General features: G+C 36.5%; 1 protein-coding gene across 1 annotated transcript in view; it reads left to right on the forward strand.

Annotated features, from left to right (window-relative positions):
* Positions 1–27545, forward strand: part of eya1 (EYA transcriptional coactivator and phosphatase 1) — a 96632-nt gene that overhangs the window by 14720 nt on the left and 54367 nt on the right. Inside the window, exon 3 of the mRNA XM_082184878.1 lies at positions 12379–12446. The gene's annotated coding sequence lies outside the window, so the exon portion shown is untranslated. The remainder of the gene's footprint in view (positions 1–12378; positions 12447–27545) is intronic.

Raw genomic sequence — 27545 nt, forward strand, 5'->3', positions numbered from 1 at the left:
GTGTGTGAAAAAGGCAATATATATTGTTTTTAGACTGAGGGAGGTGTACATGATGTGTTTGGTAACACTTTGGCAGCCATTCACCTGTAGGTTTTGTGATTCTAGTTGGATCATATTTACATTTTTTTTCCTGTGTTCTACACACATAATGCAAATTGCTTGGCAGAGAGAAATGTGAGATCGAGGGTGCGTGGTAGAGACATTTGAGTTGTGCAAACCTCATTGAGAAGTTAAACATGATTTACACATGCACATTGCCCTTCTATTGTTTAATTCCTTCTAATATTACACAATTTGTATATTAGTTGATTTATTTCAGAATATTGAGTTTCTAATTGCTTATGTTGTTTATAGGTAATTTAAAGGTTAAAAAAAAGTTTACAATCATTGTTTGAAATCATAGCAGACAAGGAACAAATATCACTTAGTTGTTATTTCAATATTTAGTTGGGTCATGATGGCACATGATCACCCATTGGCATGAAGACAAGAGACTGTTTGCTAAGGGTTGGGCCTATGAACATTGGCAGTCAACGCCTGGCTGACTTTTTCATCAGTTTATTGTGGTAAACAGGAACAAAGGTGATGGTGAGGGTCAAACACAGTTCACTGCTGACTTACCAAAGACTTTCTTTAGTGGAGAACATTTCTCAGGTAAGTTTTCACGATTTTCATTGTCTTTTTTTAATTGTATTTGCATATAGGGCTTTTGCATATGGATTGGGATACATATGCCTAGAGACTATTACATATGTATAAAGACTTATATATATATATTCACACAATTATTCAGACAAATGTGATTCTAAGATAATCTTGCAGGTATATGCATCATTGATAGCTGGTCAGAGTTTGCTGCTCATTATTTTTCAGTAGGTCCTTGATGAGGTCTGAGTCAAAGTATGTTTTCTTCCGTTTTCCCCCTACCTGTGAATGTATTTACTTTGGCTCTCAAGCCTTACACCACATCTCAAAACCCAAACTAACAGAGTATTTGGATAGGCAAAGCAGCTTATTAACATTTCTCAGTGAACCTCAACCGTCCAAAGGTTCTATGTTACCTTTTTTTTTGTGCAAATTCCTTACATAGGAATTACATGCTCAGCAATTGTGCAACTTCTAAATATGTTGAAATGAGTGTTACTGCTAAGGATATGGGTTACATATAAGTGTTCTCTCTCTCTCTCTCTTTTAATTTAGGTGTACTGTTTTTATTTATTTATTTTGATTCTTATTGTATACTCTATTATATTCTAAGTTCTTGAGTTACAAAGACATATGGAGAATGAACATCACTGAACACCATTATTTTCTTTTGTCTGCCGATATCTTACATCCCATCCTGTGATAGCAAAACCACAAGTTATGTAAGTCTTCACATCCTTGTGTTGCTTTAGTGGGCATCCTGGTATGATAAATGTCATGTTTGATGAAGTGAAATGATAGAAATGGAGTACAAGGAGTCCTGATATGACAAACTAATTACTAATGAAGTTTATTTCCTCTCTTTTGTGTATGGAAAGAAAAATTTTTTTCACCAGGTGCATGTTATTTCATATGTTCAGAAATATGATAGGACACTAATTCAAAACACTTGCTGTGTTGTCTGATTGGTTATGCTCATTTCTCCGTTTAGCCACAATAACTCAGGACTTTGTGCAACAAATGCAAACAAAGTCACAAAAAACAGATGTCGCTTCAGATCCCCAAATTATAAAATGAAAAATGCATGTTACAATGTAAAGTATTGCCAATACTGGCCTGTTCCACTGAAAAAAATAAAATAAATAGCTATAACATCGTTATATTTTTACAGTTTTATATAAATCAAAAGTTATAGTCATGCTGAGACCAAAAGCGTTCAGTCTGCCGGTCGTCCATTTAAGTAGCGGTCAGAGCATTGGGTGATACACGGGGACCTCCTTCTGTCAGTTTTACTTCCTCCCGCTCTCCTCCTTTAGAAGAGACCTGATACAGCTGCAGGAAACCGCCAATAAGAGCACTATCAGATCGACAAGGACGAGGGAAAAGACATGAAAGGAAATTCACAAGTTTCTTATCCTTTTCTCTTCCACTTCGCTGTTTCGTTCCCCGTCGGTTTTCCCTATCGACTGCTTTTTTGGCTTTGACATGTCTGTATATCAACACACGCTTAGTAGCACATAGGAGAAGTGTACACTCTGAGGCCCACGAGCGATTTAAACACAGTAGATCAGTCATCTAACACTCGAGAACGTTCTGCAATCGGATCCCCGAACATCCTTGAGAACATGAAAACATGCCCGCTGATCACATCAATAACACAGTTATTGATCACAGAGTTCAGACTAATCAAATCGAGCGCTGGTTTGTTTGAAGTTAAATATGGGCTGCAGCGCTATTTATCCGTTCCGTTTTTGGACTTTTGTGCAGGCCGCCCACTCCCAACGTACATGGAGGGAAAGTGTTATTTGTATTGTTAAATTTACATTAAGCCCATTTTAATTGCATCAGCCGCTAAACAGATCTCACAATAATGGCCCTAACCGAGAAAATTGCGATCATCTGTGGAAGGGCCTGCAGTATAATGGACAAACCCAATTAATCTAATCTTGTTGTGTTCCATTATGGCTGCACTTTATCATTTCAACAGATGGAGCATGAAGAAATTAAGAATGCGCTCCTGCCAAGCAGGGCTCGCTCGCAGACGCCTTTCTCTCTGATGGTACCGGCCTATATGTCCTCCTAAAGAAGTGATCTTCTTACAGATGAGGAATGCTATTTTAACTGATTCTCGACAAGAGATTAATTGAAGAAAACTTTTAGTTGGAGAAGGCAAGTGGGATAGATTAACAGTTTTACATCCAGAATTAAGATGAGTGGAACTGCAGGGTTAATGCCAGGTCATCTGTGCTGCACGATATCTAGAGCCCGGCTGTAACCGATGAGGTCAATTCAAGTCGTAATGTTCATGCCTGAAAATAAACAGTTTTTCTGGTTTGAGCGTTGACAGAAACACAAAACAGTGATGGATTCGTGTGGATGGAATTCGAATTTGAGGCTCATGAGTTTGTTTCTTCCAATTTTATTTTCCAGTGGTTAAATATTTAATTTGGATAAATGACAAAAATGTTTAAGTACACAAAAATAGGTCAGTTTAGAGGCAGTCAGAGTTGCTACAAAGGGTGCAAAGTGTTTGGAAGGAACATCCTCTAGAGGGCACATTACATTCAGTATTAAATACGAGTAAATATAGTCTAAGACTGGTGGAGGGTAACCTTGCAGTGTGTGTTGCTATTCTGTGACCTGAAGGTAAGCAGTGTTTGTCAGTAGCTGTTTTTGCAATGTTTTGATTTCATTACGGCCTAAATAAAATTGCATTTTGTTACTGTTGTGTGTGGAACAGGAATGGAGGGATATCTATTTCTTTCCAAAGCTTCACACAAGCAAATAAGCTGAAATTGGTGCACTTAAGTCATTTTAAAATGACACACCAATGTGTCTGTATTACTAAAAGATTGCAGATTTTAATCAAATAAAAAGTGAATTAGACTGATAGTACAGATGCATAAAGATAAGTAAATTATTCATTAAGAAACAGACATTGTAACTTGGATACTTAAACTAATTACATTTAGCTTATAAGCGGACTAAAGATTAATAAAGGGACTAATAGAGATTCTGATTTTGTGATGCACATTTTCTGTGTACTACCACCTGGTAATTCACTATTCCTTGAGGGGAAACAGTTATCCTATGTTTTTTAAATACCCTTCATCTTTTTCAGCTGCCATGCTTTTTTGAGCTTACATCGTAGGTCATATATTGTTTATGTCACTTAATAGTGTACTTTAATCCAGCTCCCAAAAGTAAGATGTGTACAAGGCATTAAAAAAAGCTTCTACAACTTATCTGTAAATTAATATACTTTGGTGAAGATTAATTATTATCATTTTGTAGTTCATTATTATCATTATTGTAGTTAAATGTAGTTGTCAGCTTGTAGCCAAATTATATGACCTGTAACTCCTTCCCTTATTTGCATCCCGGCAGTCCAAATAGTAAAATGATAAATAAATTCACTCCATTCTTTTCACAGGCGCAGATGTGATGATCTGCCAATAGCTGATGCGACATAGAAAAAAATAAATAAATAAATAAAACCTTCTTCTAATATTGACCTTTTGTCAGTCTTTAAGTTCTAATGTTTTGGCAGTGCTGATAAACAAAACTGTAAACAGAAGACCACTAATATTAATGGCAAAAGTTTAATTTAGTACATTTTGTAGAAAACAAATAATAATACAAACTATATAGTCATAAGCCAGAAATTATGCTTCATGGTTCTGTATAAAATATAAAAAAGTAAATGTGCAAATTGCAAATGAAGAGTATATTAGATTGTGTTATGTATTTAGTATTATTGATGATCTGTTTGAATTTGTTAATAGTGGGAGAGTTTTCCATTCAGCCTTGTTGAAGATTAAATGCACATTTTCTATTTTTAAATATTTAAATTCATTTTTAATTGATATAGTGCAAAGTGTGCATTTAATGTAGGTACATTTGTGTACGTTTAATTTGCTATCATTACATTTTAATTATCCTAATCAGCAATTATGAATCTTCTGTTAGACTGACAAGGCATATGAAGTTTGTATTGAGTGTGGTATCAGTTTAACTGAACATGTTTTAGCCCACTGTAACAGTGGTCATTGGGTTTGGTCTCACTGTAGCGTGTGTGGTTGACACACTAGCCCTCCCTCTGGTTAGACGTGTAGCGTCATCAAGGCTCTGTGGTCTCATTACCCGAGTGGTGTCATTACATTGAGTTCAAGGTTGAGCTGCAGTAGAAGTGAATTTGTGCAGTAATATCTAAACTGAAATACCTGGTTTTCTACTCAATCAAGCTCAGTAAATTTGTCATTTTACTGTTTTGGTCTGTCTGGTAATACAAATGTTAGGCAAAACTAAATTCATAGACTGCACACGGAATTCCATTGGTAAAAGAGTAAAAAAAAAAAGGTAACTTTATTTTGATGGTCCCCTTTAGACATTCTGTTGTCCATTAAGTAACATTGCACCTACATGTCAACTAACTCTCATTAGAGTTTTAAATATCCTAAGAATGTATTTTGATGGTCCCCAACAGACATACTTGTACTTGCAACTGCATGTCAACTTATTCTACTAACCCTAACCAGGGTTCCAGACTGCGACCATTTTTTGAGAATGTGCGAGTTAAAATTTTATGTGGTCGCATTTGTGCGAGTGCATGGTCGTTAAATTCACGCATGAATTTTCCTGCATTGAACTTGTTTTAGCTCCCGCCAAAGTTCATTTTTGTCTTATTTGATCGGTGAGTAATGTAGATGAACTGCTGCGCGTGACAGGGTGCATGTTTAACTGAAAGAACGAGCAGAGAGAGAGAGCCCCGGTCGCGCGCACGCACTCTTTCTCCTGAGCCAGGCGAAAGTGTAAACAAGACCTCACCGTCTCCAAACCAAGCGCTGTCTTGCTCTCTCGCCCTCGCACATATTAATCAAAATAAATCGACACGGTGGTAAAAGGTCGGAAGAACAAAGTTTCATGTGGAGCATTCGGAGAATCTTTTTTTTTTTTTTTTTTTTTTTTGAATTACCGCTGGGTGTGAATTGTGCTAAATAAGTTGCCTTATCTTCTCTGAAAAGCGTTCCGGACATTCAGCTGACATAAAACAACACTTTAATTAAACGAAAAAAACTATCCAGTGATAAAATGTTTTCTGTGTTGACACAAATCTTGGATGTCCATGTCCTAACTGCTGGGATAATCACACAACGCGCACGACACGTCCAATTCGCGAACTAATGACTCCTTCGAACCCATTAATTTTAATGAATGGTTAAAACAACAGATTTTTCCAACAGTGAACTCAGGAGACGTCTGAATCGGTGTATAAATAATCAGTAACACTTTACAATAAGGTTCTATTTATTACATAAATTACATAAATTTTTTGTTTTTTTTAAAAGCATATGACTACATTTTTCCACACAGTGCTATCAAGAATCGATAAGAGAATCGTTAAAGAATCGGATCGATAATCAGAATCGTCAGTGGCATTATTATTGATAAAATCTTATCAATTCCCATCCCTATGTGAAGACAGTAAAATTATAATCAAACATTAAAGAACATACATGCTTTTTTAATTGGTTTTTTTTGAGAGTTAAAAGATTAAAACATTTTGCTAACATGAGGTCTTGTCACTGTCAGTCTTTTTACATCAGTGCAAAACTAAGGTATGCAGATTAAGACCACTATTCATCAGCATGCATTGATTAATACCATGGCATGTATAAAAAAAAAAAAAAAGGTGCGACCAAATCATATGCTGGTGCGACCAACTGAGAAAGTTGGTAGCACCAGTGCAACCAGTGGAAAGGTTAGTCTGGAGCCCTGCTAACCCCTTATTCTACTAACCCAAACCATACACCTAACAGTCTACTAATAGTCCACTAATACTAGAGTTAGTTGACATGTAGGTGCAACGTTGACATTAGTTAACAGAATGTCTAAAGAGGACCATCAAAATAAAGTTTAACTAAAAATTAAAGAATTTGGAGTACTTTTAGGGAGTATAGCATTTTTTTAATGCAAAAAAAAAAAAAACTGTCCCAAGTAAAAGTATCCAATTTTTAAACAATAAGCATCATGCATTTTGATGAATTGCCAGTGAATAAAACCATGTAAATGTTTTGGCATCATGTATAAAGGTCAAATATTAAATAAAATATGACATAAAATAGCATCTGTGGGGTAAATTGTGTCAGATGCTTTGGGGTAAGATGTGCCAGAGACTCAATCTGTTGCAGGAAATACTATTACATTTATTGGAATCGTTTTGAATTTGAATACAAATTTGAATACAAATTGGCACAACTTACCCGCAATAATGGAAATGAATAAAATGTCAATAAATGCTTAATCATGTCAGGTTTATATACTCCAAATGCACCTATTTTAGCTTCCATTCATTTTTGCAAACTGTTGTGTAAGACACTGTCACACACTAGAATAATCTTCATAAGAGCTCAGTTCATAGCGACACAGCCTGTTCATTGAAACAATTTTTTTGTGGCATCTGCTAATGCATGCCCGTTTTAAATTTAGATTTAACCCACTTCCAACTGTAATTTACGTTTTCAGCTCTTTATCTGCATTATGCACCATTACGTTACATTATCATTAAGGCTAATACGTGGTGTTATTTTCAAACGGTGTGTAGTTTCGTGTTGCGGAGCGATACACTTTAAGCATTTGGAGTGGTAACTGCTTCAATTCCAAGACCCACAAAGCATTTCATCAAATGAATTATCCTAAATCAAAATGTGTTTTGGTACTACTTTGAAGTTTCTTCTTTTTCCGCTTTTACTGGCTAGCTGTGTTCTTTCTTTCAGGGCAGTGTCCTTGGGCAGCCTTTCATGTACTGTGAAAATAGCATGCTCCATTTATCTTGAATTGTCTTCATGTGTTGGCTGAGGTCTAGGCCTCCGCTCTTAAAGACCTCTGCTCCGCACCACTCTAAGTCTGCGGCTTTGCGTCTGAGTCAATGTTATGAAGACATTTTCATCAACTTCTGTCGTCAAGAACTGATATGATTCAGACTTTTGAGTAAATATCACTGATACGAGCAGATTAATGGCGGAGAGATCAGTTTGCACTAACATGATACCCACAGTTATGTTGTGAACTACACTTTTAGGGGCCGTTTAACTGACAGTTTTCAGCTAAAATCAGAAAACATATTAGTTTTGGCTGTTCATTTACACAACAACAGCGTTTTGGGGGCCTGAAATTGCCAGGGATTCAAAGTGCTAGTTTTTGAAAACGATACCGTTATCGTTTCTGTGTAAGCTACAAAAACTAGAATTGTTTAAAACGTTGACGTCATGCACGTGTGTATTACGTGTTCAGTCTATAGGGGCATAGTTTTTATTTTTAAAGTGATATCGCCAACTACTGGCCTGATATGCATAATACAGTGTTTTTAGCGTGAGAATGGGGATCCTTTTGACAATGTTGTCGCCTGTACACGAAAAACGAAAAGGAAATTTTTTTTCCAAACGTGTCGTCTTCTGCTTTAAATGCTCGAGCTCTTTAAAGCAGGATGGATTCTGATTGCCTGTCAATGTTTTTATCGTTCATCAGCTGGAAAAAAAAAATCGTTCTGTGATTCCAATAATTCCGTTTCTCGGTGCCATTATAGTTGTGGTGTGGACTCTGCTTTTCTTTTATTTAGAATGAATTTTAGAACTATATCCTTATTGTTACAGTAATGTCCTTGGTGTGAACCGGCCTTAAGGGTACAAGTTTTGATTGTGTGAGATGTTTATTGTGATTGGATGTTTTTCGAGTGATGTTTTCTGCATTTTTGAGGTGAGGTCAGAGCGTTTGCACAAAGCAAGAGAAATTCAGTATCCATTACATGTCCTAGTTTTAGGTTAACACCCATGTGATCTGTGATCACATATAATTGCTTCAAACTACTATTATAATGTTCGGTAAGGAAAAAACACATACCCCACGACAGATGTACATTTCAATATTGTGTTATATCTCAAGTCGCTGTATTGTCCGTGCCACCTTCCTTCTGTGGTGTTTTCTTTCAGTCTTAAAGTCTCTGTTGTTTCAGTGAGACTAATTTGCTGTCAGACATGTGGTGCTTTTGCAATAGCAGGCAGACTCCAGAAATTAATTTATCCAAATAACCAAGCCCTCCTGGGCCATTGAGAAGGGGACACAGAAATGGCCTAAGAAGGCAAAGCCCCCTTTTGAAGTCTGGAATGTTTTGACTGACTTAAAACAGGCAACTGGAATGAACAGATCGTTTTCACTGACCCATGGGATTTTTAACCATTTTCATACACTACGGACAAAACAAAGAGCAAATGCCTTGACTGATATGTGTGGAGTTCGCTATCAAAAGGCAATGAGACCAATGTGAAAAATGTTGTGGGTTTTGTCAACAAAAAAACATTTTGTGTGTGGAGATATAATAGGTAAAACTAGGTAGAATTTCTGAGAAAATTGTGCATTTACCCCAATACAGAAATTAATCACACTCATGTAAAATTGGAAAGCGATTACTGGGTATTTGGGATAACATGGGTTAAATTGGGCCGGAATGATCAAGAACAACATCATCTGATATGCAGCTGCAGTTTTAATCACCTTTAATATAAAAAAAATATATATAAAAAAATTATTAATTAAGATTTATTTATTAAATAATATATTATTATATTAGTCTTGAAATTAGTATTCCACTTTTATTTTAATATTCACAAACACATTACTTTTCTGTTGTTTTGGTAAGAAAATATCTGCCAAGAACTTATGGAAATTTTTTATTTAATGTAATCAAAAAAATAATGAATTTCTCATTGAAATAAATAGTTCATTTAACTTCATGTTTGGATGTATTTACCCACATCTCTCAATGTTAATCACGTCCAGCAACGTAAAGGCATAGTTTCAAAATGTATTCATTTATTATTTTATGTAACAAAATTAGTTGGCAGCAAAGAAATAACAACGAATGTCATGCGAATAAATCATCCCTATTAAAACTTGCGTACATGACAATTATTGGCAAAGCGGTTTAAACAAGCCTGAAGAAAAAAAACAAGAAAAAAAAACAGGCAGCCTTGAGTTAGGGGCACTTAAGTTTCCACCTTAATAAATAATTCACTACTCCACTGTCATGAGTTGCAGTGGGTTGAAATCCCTAATGACAGCTTTTTATAACCTATGACTCAGCTGGCCATTATGCTCCTGACATCTCCACACAGACCACATCCCTTCAGCCAGATCGCTGTTCTCTGTCTCTCTCTTACACAGATCCTGATTCTTGAGTGCATCGATGAATTAGCTAAGCGTTCTACTCTCTTTATGAACTGAGTGTTGCAAACACTTTTTGGCCATTAATGCAGTGAATGATTAAGATGGATGCTTACAGGTTATGAACGCTCTGGCTGAGGTTTCAGCTTTATTTCTACACTGAAACCTGGGGCTTTTACAAACTGATTATACAATATTAAGTCACTAATCTACTACAGATTAACTCTCTGAAATGAACTCCATTAACTTATCATTACCAAGCTGCCATCTGCAACTAACTCGTTCCTTTTTTGCTGTACGTTTTGAACTTAACGTTTTAAAAATGTTTTTGACCAAATTTGATTCTTCACAACATCAAAAACATTAATGCTTTCTTGTTTCTGTGCTATTGTTTTCCCACCCAAAATGATGTAATTTCCTTATTACCTCGTTCATTTATTTATTTGTTTATTAAGTTGCTCCTTTACTGTCAATCAGTGTTGATGTTTGACATGCTTTTATGATTGTCATGTCATTCATCTATCCAGTTTAAAAAAAAGCAGGAAAAGCATCTGGCAAGGGATATTACGAAAGTCTAACAGGATGGAAAGTTCAAAAACTAATTTTTTTATCAATTAATCAAACCTGGAATATTTCTTTATGAATTGCCAAATTTTTCATGTCAGAAGTTGGACATGGAAAAATGTCAACATCCGCTTGAAGCAAAGTAATGAAATTATCTGTAGTCATGCTCACTTAATTGTGATATTCTGATAAAAGTTAACCAGCTAAAATGACTCCCATCTTTTAAAAACGGAGTTCATTATTTTATCTACTATATTAACTCTTTCCCCACCAGCATTTTTTTATAAGTTGCCAGCCAGCACCAGCATTTTTGATAGTATTGTAGCTTCATTCTGTTTATTAGCACTTGAATGTTGGTAAGTAAAAAAAAAAAAAAAATTTTTTAAAAAGCAGTATAGGGCACTTATTGGGCATTATTTGAGAGCACAGCCATTAGTAGTGGTGTCCAAAAACATAGGAGTTTATCGAGTGCACTCGTTCAATCCTAAAATGCACCACAATAACGAGTGTACAAATGATGTACACTCAACGGCTAGAGAATACCCATAATGCACTGTGAGATTTGCGCGCTGAGTGAATTCCCGCATCTGACCTGAAGATGGCGCCCACAAAATCCATCCATTCATTTTCCAAACCGCTAGTCCAATGTGGCTACAGCGTAATATAATACAGGTATAAATTCCTTTTTAATTGATTATTAAATTGTTTAATTAAGGTTTATACATAGTTTATATGACAGAGTTCAAGATAAATCTTTTCATCTTAGCCTACTACTGGAGCTGCCAGTTTGCTAAGTTTCAAACAATTATTAAATGGCAAGCACAAACTATGCAAAAGCGGAAGGCCTTTCGGCGCATTTTCATTCAACTCCTTAAAGTGGATTATATTATTGGACTAATGTCGGGAAAAGTGAATTAGGGTATAGGGAGCGATTTTGGACACAGCCTTTCTATCGCTTGTTTCTGCTTCTTCTTTGCTTGTTTTTGGAGCCGGAGATTGGCTACATCCGAAAACTTAGGCAGCTGACTTGTTGCCTCGCTGCCTTATGACATTGACTCTGTAGGCAGCGTTTGCGCACGAAGGTACCTCACGAAACTGACTTCTGAGGCAGTGTAACAGTTTAACAATCTACAGCTTTGGTGTGAACTAAACAATTATTTAATTACTACAGTAGTAATTTCTTGCTAGAAATGACATTGGAAGTGGAAAATGTTGGTTCAAAATGTACAGTTACACACAAACTGACCAGCAACCGCAACTTTCAGACGCCATCTTTCTTTTTCAAGCTTAACTGTCACCGAATGGGATGCATAGGATAGTGGGATATCAAAGGTAATGAAGGATACATCTTTGCTCGATCAGATAAAGGTATCTCAGGAGACAGGAAGTGAAGCTAACATTGGATTCGGACGTGTCTTGATGCCGTCCTTCCTTGGAATGTGTCCTCCGAAGGCAGCTTTTTTGAAGCTATTTCAGCTATTTACTATTTGTACTATTTCAGAAGATGTGTAATAGCACCCCCTGCCTTATAATAGTCAAAACATGGATTGCCTATCCTCACTGCAGCCTGTAGCACGATGACATACTGGATTAAATTTAATGTAGTGGATGTGTGTGTTTTTTTATTATTTTTTATTCAGTGTAAAAACTGTCCTGCAGCCGATTTAAAAGATTTCATTACTGATGTCAATCACAATGCTGACTGCCTGCACAACGCTATAATACTAACCCCTAAATCTACTCTACACCCTAAACCTTAACCTGGTTTGGAGAAAAATCATGTGTACTTATTGGATTTAATCCAATATGTCATTGCGAGACAGGGTGCAGGACATTTTGGTAAAACTCGTCAATGGCAAGGAAGCGTTGTTAATGGCGGGAAAATATTTAAAACATGTATGATGGAAACATGAAAATGACTAAACTGCTCTCTTACTGTGTTTCACCTAGGTTTATAAGGAGTTTCCACCCCCTACCGAAGTCAATGAGAGCTGAGGCTAAATAATATCCCTTAATAGGTAAGTGTCAATCTTTTCTCTGCTCTCTATTTTGCCATAAAGTTGTTTTACTCTCCAAGTGTCTAATCCCTATTTCATAAATCTCAGCATAAATATAGAATTAGATTAAATATAGTGCCGCTTGCAATGCGGTAATCTGACGTTGGTGTATCGCTGCAAGTTCTTTTGCTCCTTCTAAACGTAGAGATGTAATTGACTATAAAAAGAACAAATAACTCACAGCTTTATTGAGTCATTCCCACGAGTTAACCCTAGGATATAAATCTTGTGGTGGTGATTAAGCTTTTGACAATAGAGTTAGCACAGTGTAGCAGACAAGGGCAAGTGGGCCTGCAGAGTAATTTACTCTACGGTTTGCAGGTGTGGCCTCCTACTGAGCAAGAGACCACCGTAGGAACTGACGAAACTCTTTGCTAGCAGGGAAACGTGTACAGTCAAAGCAATCACTGCTACCGTGCCTCGCTCCTGGCCACTACTGATTTTATCCAGTTCGTAATTATCTTGAATTATGTAAAAAGAGAGATTGATGACTATTTTTTCAACGTTTTATTGTTGACCTTTTTACGTCACTGCAGACCTCTTTCCCTCGCCGCTAACTATTAATTATGAAATACTGTAGGTCCCGGCCATTTCATTTTACAGCCTCTTCCTGTTAAACTTGGTGTGAAGGGCTGCTGTTTTTAAATAGGTGTGTAAAGTCAATGTGGATATAGTGCCCCTAGCCTCCAATCTCATGCCCATTATGTCATGTGGGTTTTTTTCTTTATAAAAAAGCTATATGCTCCTGCAGTCTTGCTGTTTACTTGCACTTCTGTAATTTTCAGCAGTTTTTGGAGAGTGTCTTCGCTTTGCTTTAAATGCCTTGTTGATTATTTGTAACCTGAGCACTGTAACCTTTTATTGACATTGATCTCTGAGTTATCATTATCATTAACTAAAACTAAAACTATTAAACATTTATTTGTTCATAAATAAAATATATATGAAAGACTTACGAAAAGCTAACTGAAATACATTTAATTTGAAGCACCAAAATTGCTAACTGGGAATAAATAAAAACTAAAACTAAAATCAGAATAAATTAAACCTAAATAGTATTTAAAAAGAACAACTAATACAAATGACAAAAGCACATAACAAAATAAAATAAAAATAAAAGCTAACCTGAATGCTTTTTTATTCAACTGGATAAATTGATCTATAAGAGGTATGCAGGGTTATTATCATTAACTAAAAGTATTAAAACAATTATTTGTTCATTTATATAAAGGTAAAATAAATCTCACGAAAAATAAAAAAGAGAGAAAAACTAATAAAAATGACAAAAGCACATAACAAAATAACTAAAATTAAAATGGAAACTGAAAATCTATATATAAAAAAAAAAAACTTGTACACTTTTAAACATAAAAAATTCCAAGAGGGTTTTTGGAGTTATGCCATAGAAGAACCATTTTTAGTTTCCCCAAAGAACCTTTCAGTGAACCGTTCTTAAAATAATGATTTTTTTTTTAGTGTGAAGAACGTTTTAAAAATCCAAAGAACCTTTTTTCACTATAACAAACCTTTTGTACAATGGAAAGATTCCATAGATGTTAAAGCTTCTTCATTGAAACGTAGATGGCACTAAATAATCTTAATTTTTAGAGTGTTTATAGATAATACAAAACAAAACAAAAACACTGGTTTTATGCCATTCACAATCTGTGGTTGTGGATTACCGCATAATCAGATTTATCTATCTGCAGAATTCCTAAGACTTTTCATTACAATTAATACAGAAAATACGAGAAAAGTTTGCAGATTTTGTGTGGGCCTGCCTATGACCCCCTCTACTGGCCCCCGGGGCCTTTCGTGAAGCAATCAACTCGTGTGGATGAATATATTGCTGGTGGTAGAGCAGGGATTGTTTCCCTGTATGTCACAGGCTTATCGGCTTCTTGTTTAGGTCACATCATTTGCTATCCTGCTGAGACCTCTGGAATAACTTACGCAGCCCTGATCCCTACTGTCAGCACCTCTCTCAAAGTGTGAAGTGATTTCACCAAGGACTCTCTTGGCTGGAAATGACTGTGTTTCTCTTTACATTTAGTCTTTAAAACGGGAGCTTGCCCACAATAATAAATGCCATTTCCATCTAGTCACAGAGAACCTTTTCGGCAAAGTGTGGACAAACAAAATGTGGGTATATTGAAGTCAGCACCAGGCAGAGGGTGAAATAGTGCATGTTATTTTACTGTTACCACTTACAGCTGTAAAGCTGTGGATTTGAAGTATTGCACTAATTTCATTTCAACTTTGATTTTATAAAATTGTGTGCGGGCAGCTAGTGTTGCTCTTAAAGGAGTATTATGATTTACGTGAAACATGCCGACGCAGACATTATATGCAACATTTTAGTATATTGTGCATTTTCCAAAAGAATTACAATATTTGAGCTTGGCTATTGTTCCTATAACCATCAAAACGTATACTCTTAATTAATACTGGACATGATATTAATGTGGCTATGTTGTGGGTCGTTTAGAATGAGACCTAAGACTAACATATTGGTACTGACTGAAACTCTAAGACTACATATCTAAGACTACCTTTATACATCTTTATATTAAGGAAAAGTTAATAATTTTTTTTACACCCCTTCATGTCATTCTATAGTATTTCTAGTCGTATGACTGATATTAAAATGTATTATTCACTGATTTGTATTCACTCTGCAAAAGCTTGTGTCTAAAAAATAGTTTGGAAGTAGTTTGGAATGACGTGGGTAAATAATGGCAGAATTTTTGAACTTGTTGGGCTATAATCATTAATTTCCCATTGTTTCAAAATCTACGAATGGAATGATAGACTTTCAAAATTCACAACACAACAGATCCTCATTAATATTAAACTATTTGAAGTCAAGATTGTACAGTACAGATTGTTTCAAAGCAGATTTACAGTGATAATAGGAAATGAATGCAACAAAGATTTTATTGGCTAACGATACCGTTATCATCTCTGTGTAAACTTCAAAAAAGTGAATCTGTGAAAACGGTGACAGCATGTACATGCGTATTACGTGTTTAGCCTGTAGGCATGCGCGTTTGAATGCATATGTGCACAGGCGCGTAGTCTTCACAAAGTGACATCGCCAAATTACTTATCTGACCTGCATAATACAGCATTTTAATAATTTCCATGGATCCGTGTGAATGGGAATCATTTTGATAATGTTATCATCTGTACAGAGGATACATTTTTTTTTTTTTTTTGTCGTGTCGATAAGGCCTTCGCAGGGAATACCCCAGTTGACAAGGTCTCTGCTGACGCTTCAGAGTTGCGTTGTGGTCTTGTCTAGGTGCAGGTCCTTATCTGATCTGCATACGACCCAGATCCAGCCCAGATACTTTGGTAAACCTCGGGATAAACAGAGAGACTAATATTAGCGTAGATGCCTTTCTTCTTAGGATGTAACGAGTAAATCAGATGTCATGGGAAGTGTTCCTGGTTCCGGCTGACCTAATGTATGCAGCCTAATTATCATTTTACATGATTTGAATTATGGAAATTGATAATGTGTTATGTGTATGCCAGGTTAAAGAGGTGTGTTTTTAGTCTAGATTTAAACTGACAGAGTGTGTCTGCTTCCCGGACAACACTGGGAAGACTGTTCCAGAGTTTAGGTGCTAAACAGGAAAAGGTTCTACCGCCAGCAGTTGATTTTGATATTCAAGGTATTATCAACTGGCCAGAATTTTAAGATCACAATAGACGTGAAGGACTATAATGCGTTAAGAGCTCGCTCAAGTACTGGGAAGCTAAACCATTTAATGCTTTGTAAGTAATTAGCTAGATTTTAAAATGTATGCAATGTTTAATAGTGAGCAAATGCAGTGTGACTGGGCTAATATGGTCACTTCCTGAACCCTTGCTGCTGCAAGATGGAAGAATGCGGTTTTACAGATGCTAGAAACGTGACTTTCAAATGAAAGATTGGTATCAAAGAGCACATCCAGATTCCTAACTGACGACGAGGACTTCACAAAACTTTTTCTGTCCAATAATTAGAATAGCTGTTTTTTTCAGAATTAAGTTGTAGGAAATTACTAGTCATCCAATTTTTTATATCAGCTATGCATTCCATTAATTTTGTGAATTGGTAAGTTTCGTCGGAGCACGAAGAAATATAGAGCTGAGTATCATCAGCGTAACAGTGAAAGCTAATGCCATGTTTCCTTATGATATCTCCAAAGGGTATCGTACAGGATAAAACGCAATGGTCCTAGTACTAAGCCTTGCATTACTCCATGCTGAACTTGTGATCAATATGACACCTCTTCGTTTACTTCTACAAACTGATAACGGTCAGATAAGTATGATTTGAACCATGCCAATGCAATTACACTAATGCCAACATCATTTGAGAGTCTATTCAAAAGAATGTTGTGGTCGATAGTATCAAATGCAGAACATTAAGGAGCTCACATTAGTTTCACATTTTAACTGTGAGCATGTGTGTTCTTCTCATTAGCGCTTAAATTGGTCAAATACCCGTTACTGCTGCAAACTGATGTTGAGTGACGTGTAGAGTCAGTCCATAACTTATGCAACCCCTCTAACCACACTAACAAACTTAGAGTGGCTGTTGCTGCCTGCCTGCTTACTCACAAATCAGGACCAAAAGCAGCAGTTCAGAAGTTCACTTTTTGGAAGCCAGCCGGAACTGCTTAAGGGTGATGACATTTTCCAGGAACAGGTGGTCCAAGTGACATAATTTTGGCCCAGTGTTGAGACTTTGCGATATTACAAAACCATCATGTTGCCAGAAATTGATTTCAAATTAATACTCTGATATTATAACATTTGCTAAAGTATGCTTTTAGCAAGAGAATAAAACCCGCTAATAACTCTAAAGTTGCACTTCCTCTGTTCAAGACCCATCTCAGTCTCGAAAATGCTTTGGCTGAGAAAACTATTTAGGATCATACACTGTTAACTACTGGCACGTACACTTTGGACTGGAATGCCATTCAGAATGCAGAAAATATATTTAGTTCTCACCAACAGACAGCAAAAGGCACCAGTGGGTCTAGCTCAACACGAGAACAGTTATTTTTACCACAGTATGGACTTTCAATTATGGTAATGTGTTTTCTAGCCCCTTTAAGAACACTTGGAGCAATTAATGTGCCTCCATTTGCTGAAATGAAATATGACATTTTCTGACAGATGCAAACACAAAAATGTTTGAAGTATGAAGTATAATTGGTGCATTTTGTTTATCTAAATGAAAGGGATGCAATCATACTGTATATTATAATATGCCAAATGTTCTTATGTAAATCTGCACTACTGTTTAAAAGTTTTGGGTCAGTGTGTTTTAAAAAAAAAAGAAATGAATACATTCATTTTAAGATTTGATCTAAGAAATCAATACTTTTTACAGCAACAATGCAAAAAAAAAAATCTATCAAAAGTTACAGTAAAGACATTTATAATGGTACAAAAGTTTTCTATTTCAAATAAATGCGGTTTTTTACTTTTTATTTTCATCTCATCTCAATTATTTATAAAGCACAATTAAAAGCAACCACCGTTGACCAATGTACTGTACAATGTTCTAAAAAGATTTATAAATACACCAAAACCTATAAAAAAAACAATGAATAAAAAGCAAAACAACACCAGACAACAAAGGACATCAAAAGTTATAAAGAGTGAAGAGATATGTTTTTAACTTTGATAAAAAAATAAAAAAAATAATAATAATACTGTTAGTGCAGTTCTAATATGGATCTGTAAACTGTTCCAAGGTTTAGGTGCGGCTATGGCAAAAGCTCGATCACCCCTAGATTTTAACTTTGACTTTGGAACTGTTAACAAACTCTGGTTGGCAGACCTATAAGTTCTCACTGGATGGTGTACACACAACAAGTTAGAAAGGTAAGAGGGGGCAAGGCCATTTAAAAACAAGCAGAATCACTTTAAAAGCAGTAAAGCAGACTAGGAGCCAATGTAAAGGCATTAAAACCGGAGTAATATGTTTGCGAACACCGGTTGAAAGTCTTGCAGCCGTGTTTTGGACCATTTGTAATTTAGATGGGGAAGAATAGTTTATTCCCAAATACAGGGAGTTACAATAGCCCTGTTGTAATAGTATATACAAATATAATACAATAGTCTAGAAGGAATAAAAGCATGAATCACAGTTTCGAAGTGCTTAAAAGAAAGAAAAGTCTTCACTTTTGCCAGCGCTCTTAGTTGGTAAAAACTTGATTTGACGACTACATTAATTTGCTCATCAAATTTAAGTGCACTATCAAATAAGACGCCCAAGTTTTTTACACTATATAAAACACCAGAATTTAATTGAGAAATGTTTGGGACTTCAGAAGAGCCAAACACACTTATTTCAGTTTTACTCTCATTTAGATATAACATTATTTTTAACATTATTTTTTAGTCATTTCTGTGCTTCAGGGGCAAATAAAGTTGTGTATCGTCTTGCTTTAAAAAAAATAAACCCTGAAGGAAGCATATAGAAAGAAAACATGTTAGAAATAGCATGCTTTAAACAATCAGGTACAGTTCCTGATTCCAGGCACTTAATAAAAAACTAGAAAAGCAGGGCCCACCACATCAAATACTTCTTTAAAAAGGCAGGGAGGAATGACATCACACAGAGACCCAGAAGGCTTTAGTAGGTTAACAATCTCATGTAGAAAAGAAAAGGAAACAGAATTGACCTGGCTAAAGATAACAGTAGAATTTGAAGGAACAGCAGGATCATAAGTAGAAGGCCTGATGTTCTGTCTTAATTTTTCCTCATCTCATCTCCAAAAATGACAAAAGCTTTCACATGTATCTACTGACTACTAACTATTACAAACAGGTGGATTCACAGCAGCATTTATAGTATTGAAGAGCATTCTTATATCAATGAGCTCAGGTAAATATGTAGACTTAGCCTTTCTGACTGCTTTCTGATATTGAGAATTCATCAAAGAATCCTGAAAATGTATCACTGTTTCCACACAAAAAAATACATATTTTGCATATGAAATATTATAGAAATATAAAGCTTAATGGTAGGTTTACAGCATTGGTAATAATAAGAAATGTTTAGCACCAAATCAGCATATTAGAATGATCTCTCAAGGATCACTGAAGACAGGAGTAATGATGCTGAAAATTCAGCTTTACCATCACAGGAATAAATTACATTTTAAAATATAAATTGTAATAATATTTCACAATATTACTGTTTTTACTATAATAATGGTTGGTCAAATAAATGCCGCCTTGGTGAGCATGAGAGACTTTTATTGAGATGCTCATTGTTTAGAGACAGATCAAGGAAATAAGTAGAAACAATGTGGAAATAAAAACTCTAAATTATGATTGGATGAGCCACATTTGAAGCCGTCACAAAAATAAAGCAGTAAGCCACTCAAGGTTGTACATTACAGTGATTTTACCATGGTAAAGAGGTTAAAGTCACTGTGACGCACAGCTGCTTGTGGTTTATTGCCTTCTCCTTATGTCTGTCATTGTTCCTTATTTACTTCCTCTCTAATTGAGTTTTTAGTGAATTAGCAGCATCTGCATCACAGAAAACATCCACACAATCCTTGCCTATTTCAAGAACACCTGTAATGATGTGTTTTCAGGTCTCTGTGACGTTTTCTCCACCAAAGCTTAGCGAGTCCACCAGGTCAAACAGGAATACAATGTGAACAATAGACAGAATTACCTGAATGGCAGGAAGACTAGAGCGGTTACGTGTACCTAAGCAACTGAAATCCCTGTGTTTGTATTGAGTCGCGCTCAAGCTGTTCTCAAACGTCATTCATTCTGTTTATTTGCTGTAGTAATTGCTGCAGACTTGTCATATCAGCCTGTTTGGTTTGCGTCAAAGAAGTGACGGGACCCTATTCAGGTAAACTCAAACATTTTAATGATTTTCAATAATTTCACAACCTCATCTGAATTTCAAATTAAATGAAAAGGAATGAGTTGGAAAGTTTATTTAACAGAAGAGGCAACTCAACACCGTCACATCCTGATATAATAAGACGTCTTGGCGAACAAGTGGAGTCACACAGAGCAACTGCCCAAGGAGAATCAAATCAGAATATTTAGAGTATAAATATAGTATCAGGATTCAAAGAGGCTTTCTGCGAGTTAGATAAATTTCCTGTGATTTATTTTCAAGTTTTAATTGTCTTGGAGGAGCCTCCTTATTAGAGTTCCAAACCCATTGAGATAATGAAACCTTTACCCTCCAGGCAGGCATCTTTTTTCCAATGACAGTAATTTACATATGATTTATTTAGAGAACAAGAGGCTCGGCTAATTTTATTTGGAGATTTTCCTTTGTTTTAAGAGTCATTAGCAGCTCAGCCTAATCTAATTTGGACAATTTCATCAGGCCATTTTGGAAAACCTCTCCGAGCTCATCAGAAAGATGCATTTATTGCTAAGTGTGCTCTATTGCATTAGCACACAATAAAGCGACCAGGGACTGCTACAGACGTTTGAGTGCAATTCAGTTAACACTCTGCCAATTCGTTTTTTATTGGGACGCAATCAATTTTTATTCATTTTAAAACCAAAAGGCTTTCTTTCATTGTATGCCATCTCCAGCTTATTATGAGGCTAAACAAATTACGCAGTTGTTTGCACAAAATGCTAATGTTTATGGTCATGGTTTCCTCTTTTAAATTGAAGCCTGTGCCTGAATATACATTATGCTGAAATGAAATTCAAACACTTATTGTCCTTCGTCTCATATCTTTCAAGGATTTTCATTTGCAATACCTTGTTATGAAGAATAAAATAAATGCATTTGATCTGTACTTTATGCATTAATAATATAGTATATATTTAACTTTATATAAAGTTGTAGTCAATTAATCAACTTATACTACAGCTTAAGACATTTGTCAGGTATTTGTCCTTAAAACGCTCTTGTGTGTTGGACTAATTTCTTACGCATCTCATAGCAAGCCTCCGTTGCTGATTAACTGAGGCTAGTAACTGAGGCTTGAGCCACTGATACGTAGACTAATGCAGTTATTAGTTACGAGAGAGAGAGAGAGAGAGAGAGAGAGAGAGAGAGAGAGAGAGAGAGAGAGAGAGAGAGAGAGAGAGAGATTGCATAAGCGTGTGTGAATTACCAAAGTCTGTGTCTCTCTCAACAGTGTGCGGCAGCAGCGTCTCTAATAATAGTGAATCTTTACGTTTTTTTGTTTGTTTTTTTGCTTCAAGAACAGCAACGTTACTAGCTCTCTACTGAAAATGTCATAGCTTTTCAGTTGCAAAACAATTTTATTGATAAAGTTGCAGGGCAGTACTGACGAGTTTCTTTGCACGTGAATGTTTCCGTGTGTTTGTGCGTATGTGTCTTTGTGGGAGTGAGAGAGCAGGAGAAAGAGGGTGTGCTTTCCATAGATAATAAAAGATAGTTTAGTTGGAAAAACATGGAAATAGTTTGTCATTTGTGTCCTTTTGTTTGTTATATTTATTTGCTTTTTGGTTCTTTTGCTGTTGTAGGCTTTAAGGACCTTTGAAATACCAAAGTGATATGGAACTGTAATGCGTTCAAGACCTCCCTGTAACTACTTAAGGTGTGCGTTTACTGGAAAATAAGAGTGCAACTGTAACGTTTTGGTCTGATGAAAATGACAAAGATGCGAAAGGTTCCAAAACAAAAGTATTTATTAAATAAAACAAACTCAGGTAATCAACATGTACGAAGAAGGCAATGAAACAGCGTGTTGACACGACACACAAACAATACCAGACAACTCAACTAAGACAACTAAGGACCTTTGGAGGAGTGGGTGGTGGTAGGATCCAGGGAGGAACAGACGGCTGACGAGATCCCAGAGCGAGACGGCCATGAGGGAGGCTTCCCACGGCAGCAGTGATGGAGAGAAGAGCCAAGGTGGTACTTTGAGCCCAACCTACAGCAATGATGCCTGGAGATGTAGAGGTCCAGATGGAGTCCGTGGGGCCAAAAGACCCGGTGACACCAAAGAACTGGGAGACCACGGCGAAGTCCAGGTGACGAGTGGCCGAGGTGGAGTTAGGGAGCCGGAGGACTGAGATGACGCCGGTGTAAGGACCACGGTGAGGCCTGAGGGATGGAGGAGCCTGACGGAGCCGTAGGGGTGGATGGATGAAGCGCAGCAGACAGCCCCAGAAGTCAGTGGCGATGGTAGGGCGACAACTGACCAAGGTGTAGCCGGTGGGACAAGGGAGCCCGGTGAAGTCAAAGGGACGACGGTCCCAGGTGGACCCCAGGGGGTGAAGAGCCAGTATGGAGCTGACTGGTCGATGAGCCGAGGTGGAACTAAGGGCTCAGAGGGATGAGATGGAGCTTGGAACAATGATGGTGGTGATAAAGAAAGATGGGGTGGTGGCGACGAAGAACAGCTGTAATGGACAGGGCTGGTGTCGACCACAAACTAGGGCTGGACAGGACCAGTGCCTATGATGAAGACAGAGGTGTTCTTGCAGGAAGGGACCAGCAGCAGAGAAGGTTTGTGGGTGGGTTGACGATTCCTTTGAATCCAGGTCCACTAAAACCCCCACTGTCACGGATGTTATGGCGGGCTCACAGACTTGTTCAACCGGGACCTCAGGCTTCTACCTGCGGGACAGACTTCTGGCTTCTGGCTCTGATTCCTTAGTTTGCATTGGTTGAGGCTTGAATCTCCATGGCTGGAATCAGCTAGGTTTCTCAGTCTGTGGTTTATTATCCTCAGTGGACGTGGGCACAGGACTTTCCTTGCGGCATCACCAGCTGTCTCTAGTCGTCGAGTCCGAACCAAAGCCCCTCCATGAGCATGATGATGCCAACGTTAGCCTCTGATGCCGACAAATTCCTCCACATACTCCTCCAGGTCTCTTCCTCAAATGAACTGAACCTCCAATTTGTGTCAGACATTTGTTTATTTTACAAGTAAATAAACATAATATTAAACTAATTAATACTTTTATTGTCTGTCTTGGAGAGCCCAGCTGTATTTGAAACCAGTTTCCTGGATCGGTCAGTTGCACTGTTGCCATGGATAACAGTCAGTATTCAGAAATATTCCGTATTTGACCCCTGAATGCAGCGTTTGACCAATCAGTATATTTGTAGAAGCTGTGTAATAATAATGCTAAGATATTTTCTTACTTTTGAGCATCCAATTTCAAACAGGAAATCAGGCCAAATACCCTTTTCATTGTTGTTTTCTTTTGAACCTGTACATGATTAACACATTACCTGTAACAATATCCAGGTATTGTGATGTGTCATGGCATGACATTCTCAAACAGTCACGCGTGACTCATTCAAACATTCCTCCACTATTTCAGCAATGTGCAGTTCTGGGACTCAACCTAAATCCACCTGTGATATGATATAATGTGATGTGGACGAGCGTGTGTGAGTGTGTGAAAAACCTTTAACACTTGATATCTGGATGGCACAAAATGGCTTGAGCCGGAACATTACCTAGATGTGTATCACAGGCTCAGAGGAATTCCTCGGCTTCTTAAGTGCTCCTGAAGACAAGACATGCAAAAAATCTCCCCACAAAGAAAGCTTCCTAATGGCTCCCACAAGACCGTGATATCATGTATTTCTCAGATCAGATTTACAAGTTGTACCCTTCATAATTTGTACACAGGCACATTTGACCTCGATGGAAAAGTAGCCTTTTCTTTTCATTGCTGTAGTTTTTCAGTCAGCGTCTGTGCATTTAGCCTTGATGCAGGTATATCGTTTTAAAGCATTAAACTATTGGTATATTTTAAATGACAGAGGGGTGAAGTAGCTCAGCTGATACGCTGTGGCTCTGGAATGCTTTCAACATATTGATGAGATGACAACTTATTATTGATTTGTCTTTATTTAGAAGCCATTAAATAATGTACGTGCCCATGTGTGTATCCTCCCACTTCTGTGCCCCCTCAGCCCATTAAGACAGCACTGCGAGTCTCACAGACGTCTGAGGTCCTTGGGCTTTCATTTAATTAAATTATCTCCTAATGAAATCTCATGTAATGAGATTAATTTTAATTATTCATCAAGAGCTGATTTGAGTAAAAGACAGCGTAAATAATTGATCGCACTGCTAAACATTTTTTCAATTCATCACCTTTCTCTTTGGTAAAAAGTACAATTTATTAAAGAGACCACAGCTGATGGTGTTGGGGGTCAGGGATGCTGGGAGTAGGTGCCCTTGGGGTCAAATTGAGGTGAGTATGGTCAATTTGCATGGTTTAGAAGCAAAACTGTGGGTTAATGATGTACAATTGCCCATGAAAGGAAAATATAGTTTATACAGTATATATAAAAAGTCTACACATCCCTGAAAACAGCTGTTTTCTGTGATGTAAAAAATTCAACAAAGATACATTCAGAAATTTTGCATTTACAACCTATGCAATCCCACTGAAAACCATGGGTTAACCATCAAGTAAAATTTTGCTTTTTTGTATATTTTCCTTGCACCTGTACACATCTTAATATTTGAAATATTTGTAAAATATGAAATAATAATAATAATAATAATATATATATATATATATATATATATATATATATATATATATATATTCAATTCGATTCAAAATTGCTTTATTGGCATGACTGTACATAATACAATATTGCCAAAGCTTGGAATACATTGAATAATTTTAAAGACATCAAAATAATATATTTTGTAATATTAATATAAATATTGTCTTACCTTTTGCCGAATAGGTACTTCAACACCCATAATGCACTTGGCATGTTGTCATCCAAGGCCACTCCCATCAGTCTGCTATATGTTTACGCTTACCAGAGTCAAATAGCGCCTTGCTTTAGTAGAAAATGCCTCTTAGCAAACTTTTAGTTATAATGGTGTAATTGTTGACTTGTATTGTTCCCGGGGTGCAAGAATTCAAAGAATAAACGTTTAGCAGAAATGAGGAAATTTCAGTTTCGAGGATCCAGCACGTTGTAGGCAGCGGCTGAAGGCTGCAAAGAATCGTAAATATATAGAGAACACTGTGATGGAAAATCAGAAAAAAACTCCTTGTTTGTAGTCAACATTTCAAAGTGGATGACCACTAACACACTGTTGTAGGCCAAATGGAGGAGAAAAACTGAAAGAAACTGCCGTTCTGTCAGATCCCTCCCCCCACATAACACCGTCTCATAAAAGTGAAAAAGCTGTTGCCATAGTGTTCCATTTTTACCATAATGCTGTTTAAATAGTAGACATATTATGATACAATTTGCATAGATAACCTACCCTTACAATAACTGTTCTGTTAATAACCCTATGTCGATCCGACTGTCCGTGGGCAGGGATACAAAAATGTACTTTTGCTGACAAATAAACATGAATTTCTCGGTCCAGGTAACACAGAGAATGAGAAGGCATTGTTCATTTACATATATTACCGACATTGTCACACCACATGACATTTTCCAACCTGACCTAACCTTGTAATGTCATCAAGTTAAATTATCTGATATTTTAGGAGACATTGCCTTCTGACAGGCTTTGTTTTTATGAGGTGGCATGGCTCAGTAATCTTTAATTCAGTGTTTTTTGTTTTGTGTTGGGGTCTATCCATTTGACTGGGCGTTCTTTATTCTTTTGTGGCAAAACAAAAATCTTTTTACTATACATCTTTTCATATTTTTGGTTTGTTTATATATGTGCATTATGCTGTTTACAGTATGTCATAAATATGCTGTTTTGTTCTGATCGTGTTACTCATGCAGCAGGGAGCTCTTAACTAGTTGGCGTTGGCACTGGTTGGGCGTGTTCCCTTAGCATGACAGATTGCACCACGGTAACCTAATCTTGTATTTCAAATTCTGCCCTCCTGGAGGGATAAAAATAAGGAACAACATTTGCCCTCTTCTGCCTAATCAGCCCTTTCCTTCATGTATTAGAGATGTGTCTATAGCTGCCGAAGAAAAGAATGTCGACTGCATAACAGGCTGCCTCCTTTTATTAAAGCTTTTCGATATCTGTTCAATTATTCAGGCCCAGAGCAGCCGTTTGGTGAGACAGAATTTCAGCTAGCTTGTAATTTTGTAAATAGCATAGTCATCATGTGATGGGTCATTCGTCATGCCAGTAAATGCAGAAGATCCTCAGGAGACAGACAATAGGTGAGGTTTCACTTTGTCAAAGACTTCATTTACTTAAGGAATAGGCCATCCGAAAATATTGACTCACCCCTATGCTGTTCTAAACCTGTATGACTTACTATAAAACACAAAAGGAGACATTTTTAATAATGTAGTGGCTATTATTTTCCATGCAGTTATACGATTGAATGGACACTGGAGCTTTCAAGTTTTAAAAAAAGTCTAAAAATTATTATAAAAGTGGTCTATACGAAATGTTCACTATATTCTATTTTACCTTATTTCATAAGTTTTGTGTGACGAACAGCCTGAAATATGAGTCGTTGTTCACCGAAAATTCATATGAGAAAATATGTCAGATTCTGAATGAATAATTTTCTGAGCATTTAAATTGAATCAGTTGATTCGGTTATCAAAGCAGTCTGTATGGTTTGTTACTAAATCAGTCTGATCTAGAATAATGCGGGAAGTTTATCAGGGAATAACAACATCAATTTCGGTCTGTTTGCACAGAACAACTCGCACCTTATATGAATTTAACACTTTATATAAATTGTAGTGATTAAAAAAAAAGTGAAAAATATTTTTTTATTAAATATTTTATTTTGCGTTCCACTGAAGAAATTAAGTCATACGTGTTTGGTGAAGAAACAATGATAATTTTTTTATGATAATAACCTTTCCTTTAACTATGAAATTATGCAGGTATGGTCAAGCACCACAAAAACTTAATAAAAAAACAATAAAAAAATGTAAAACAGGTGTTAAAGAGAAAGCCATATGATGATTAAAATTCATCAGCTTTTCCACAAGCTGAGGCAAATACTAATATATAGAAGGTGCACAGTGTCAAACAAATACATAACGCAATAAACAGTAATTTACCAACAGAAGATGTAACATAAAAACCTAATGTACATAATACATAAATACAAATATAAAAAAAAAAAACTAAGAAGAAA

This window comes from Leuciscus leuciscus (assembly GCF_965113295.1).
Source record: "Leuciscus leuciscus genome assembly, chromosome: 11".
Classification (NCBI taxonomy): domain Eukaryota; kingdom Metazoa; phylum Chordata; class Actinopteri; order Cypriniformes; family Leuciscidae; genus Leuciscus; species Leuciscus leuciscus.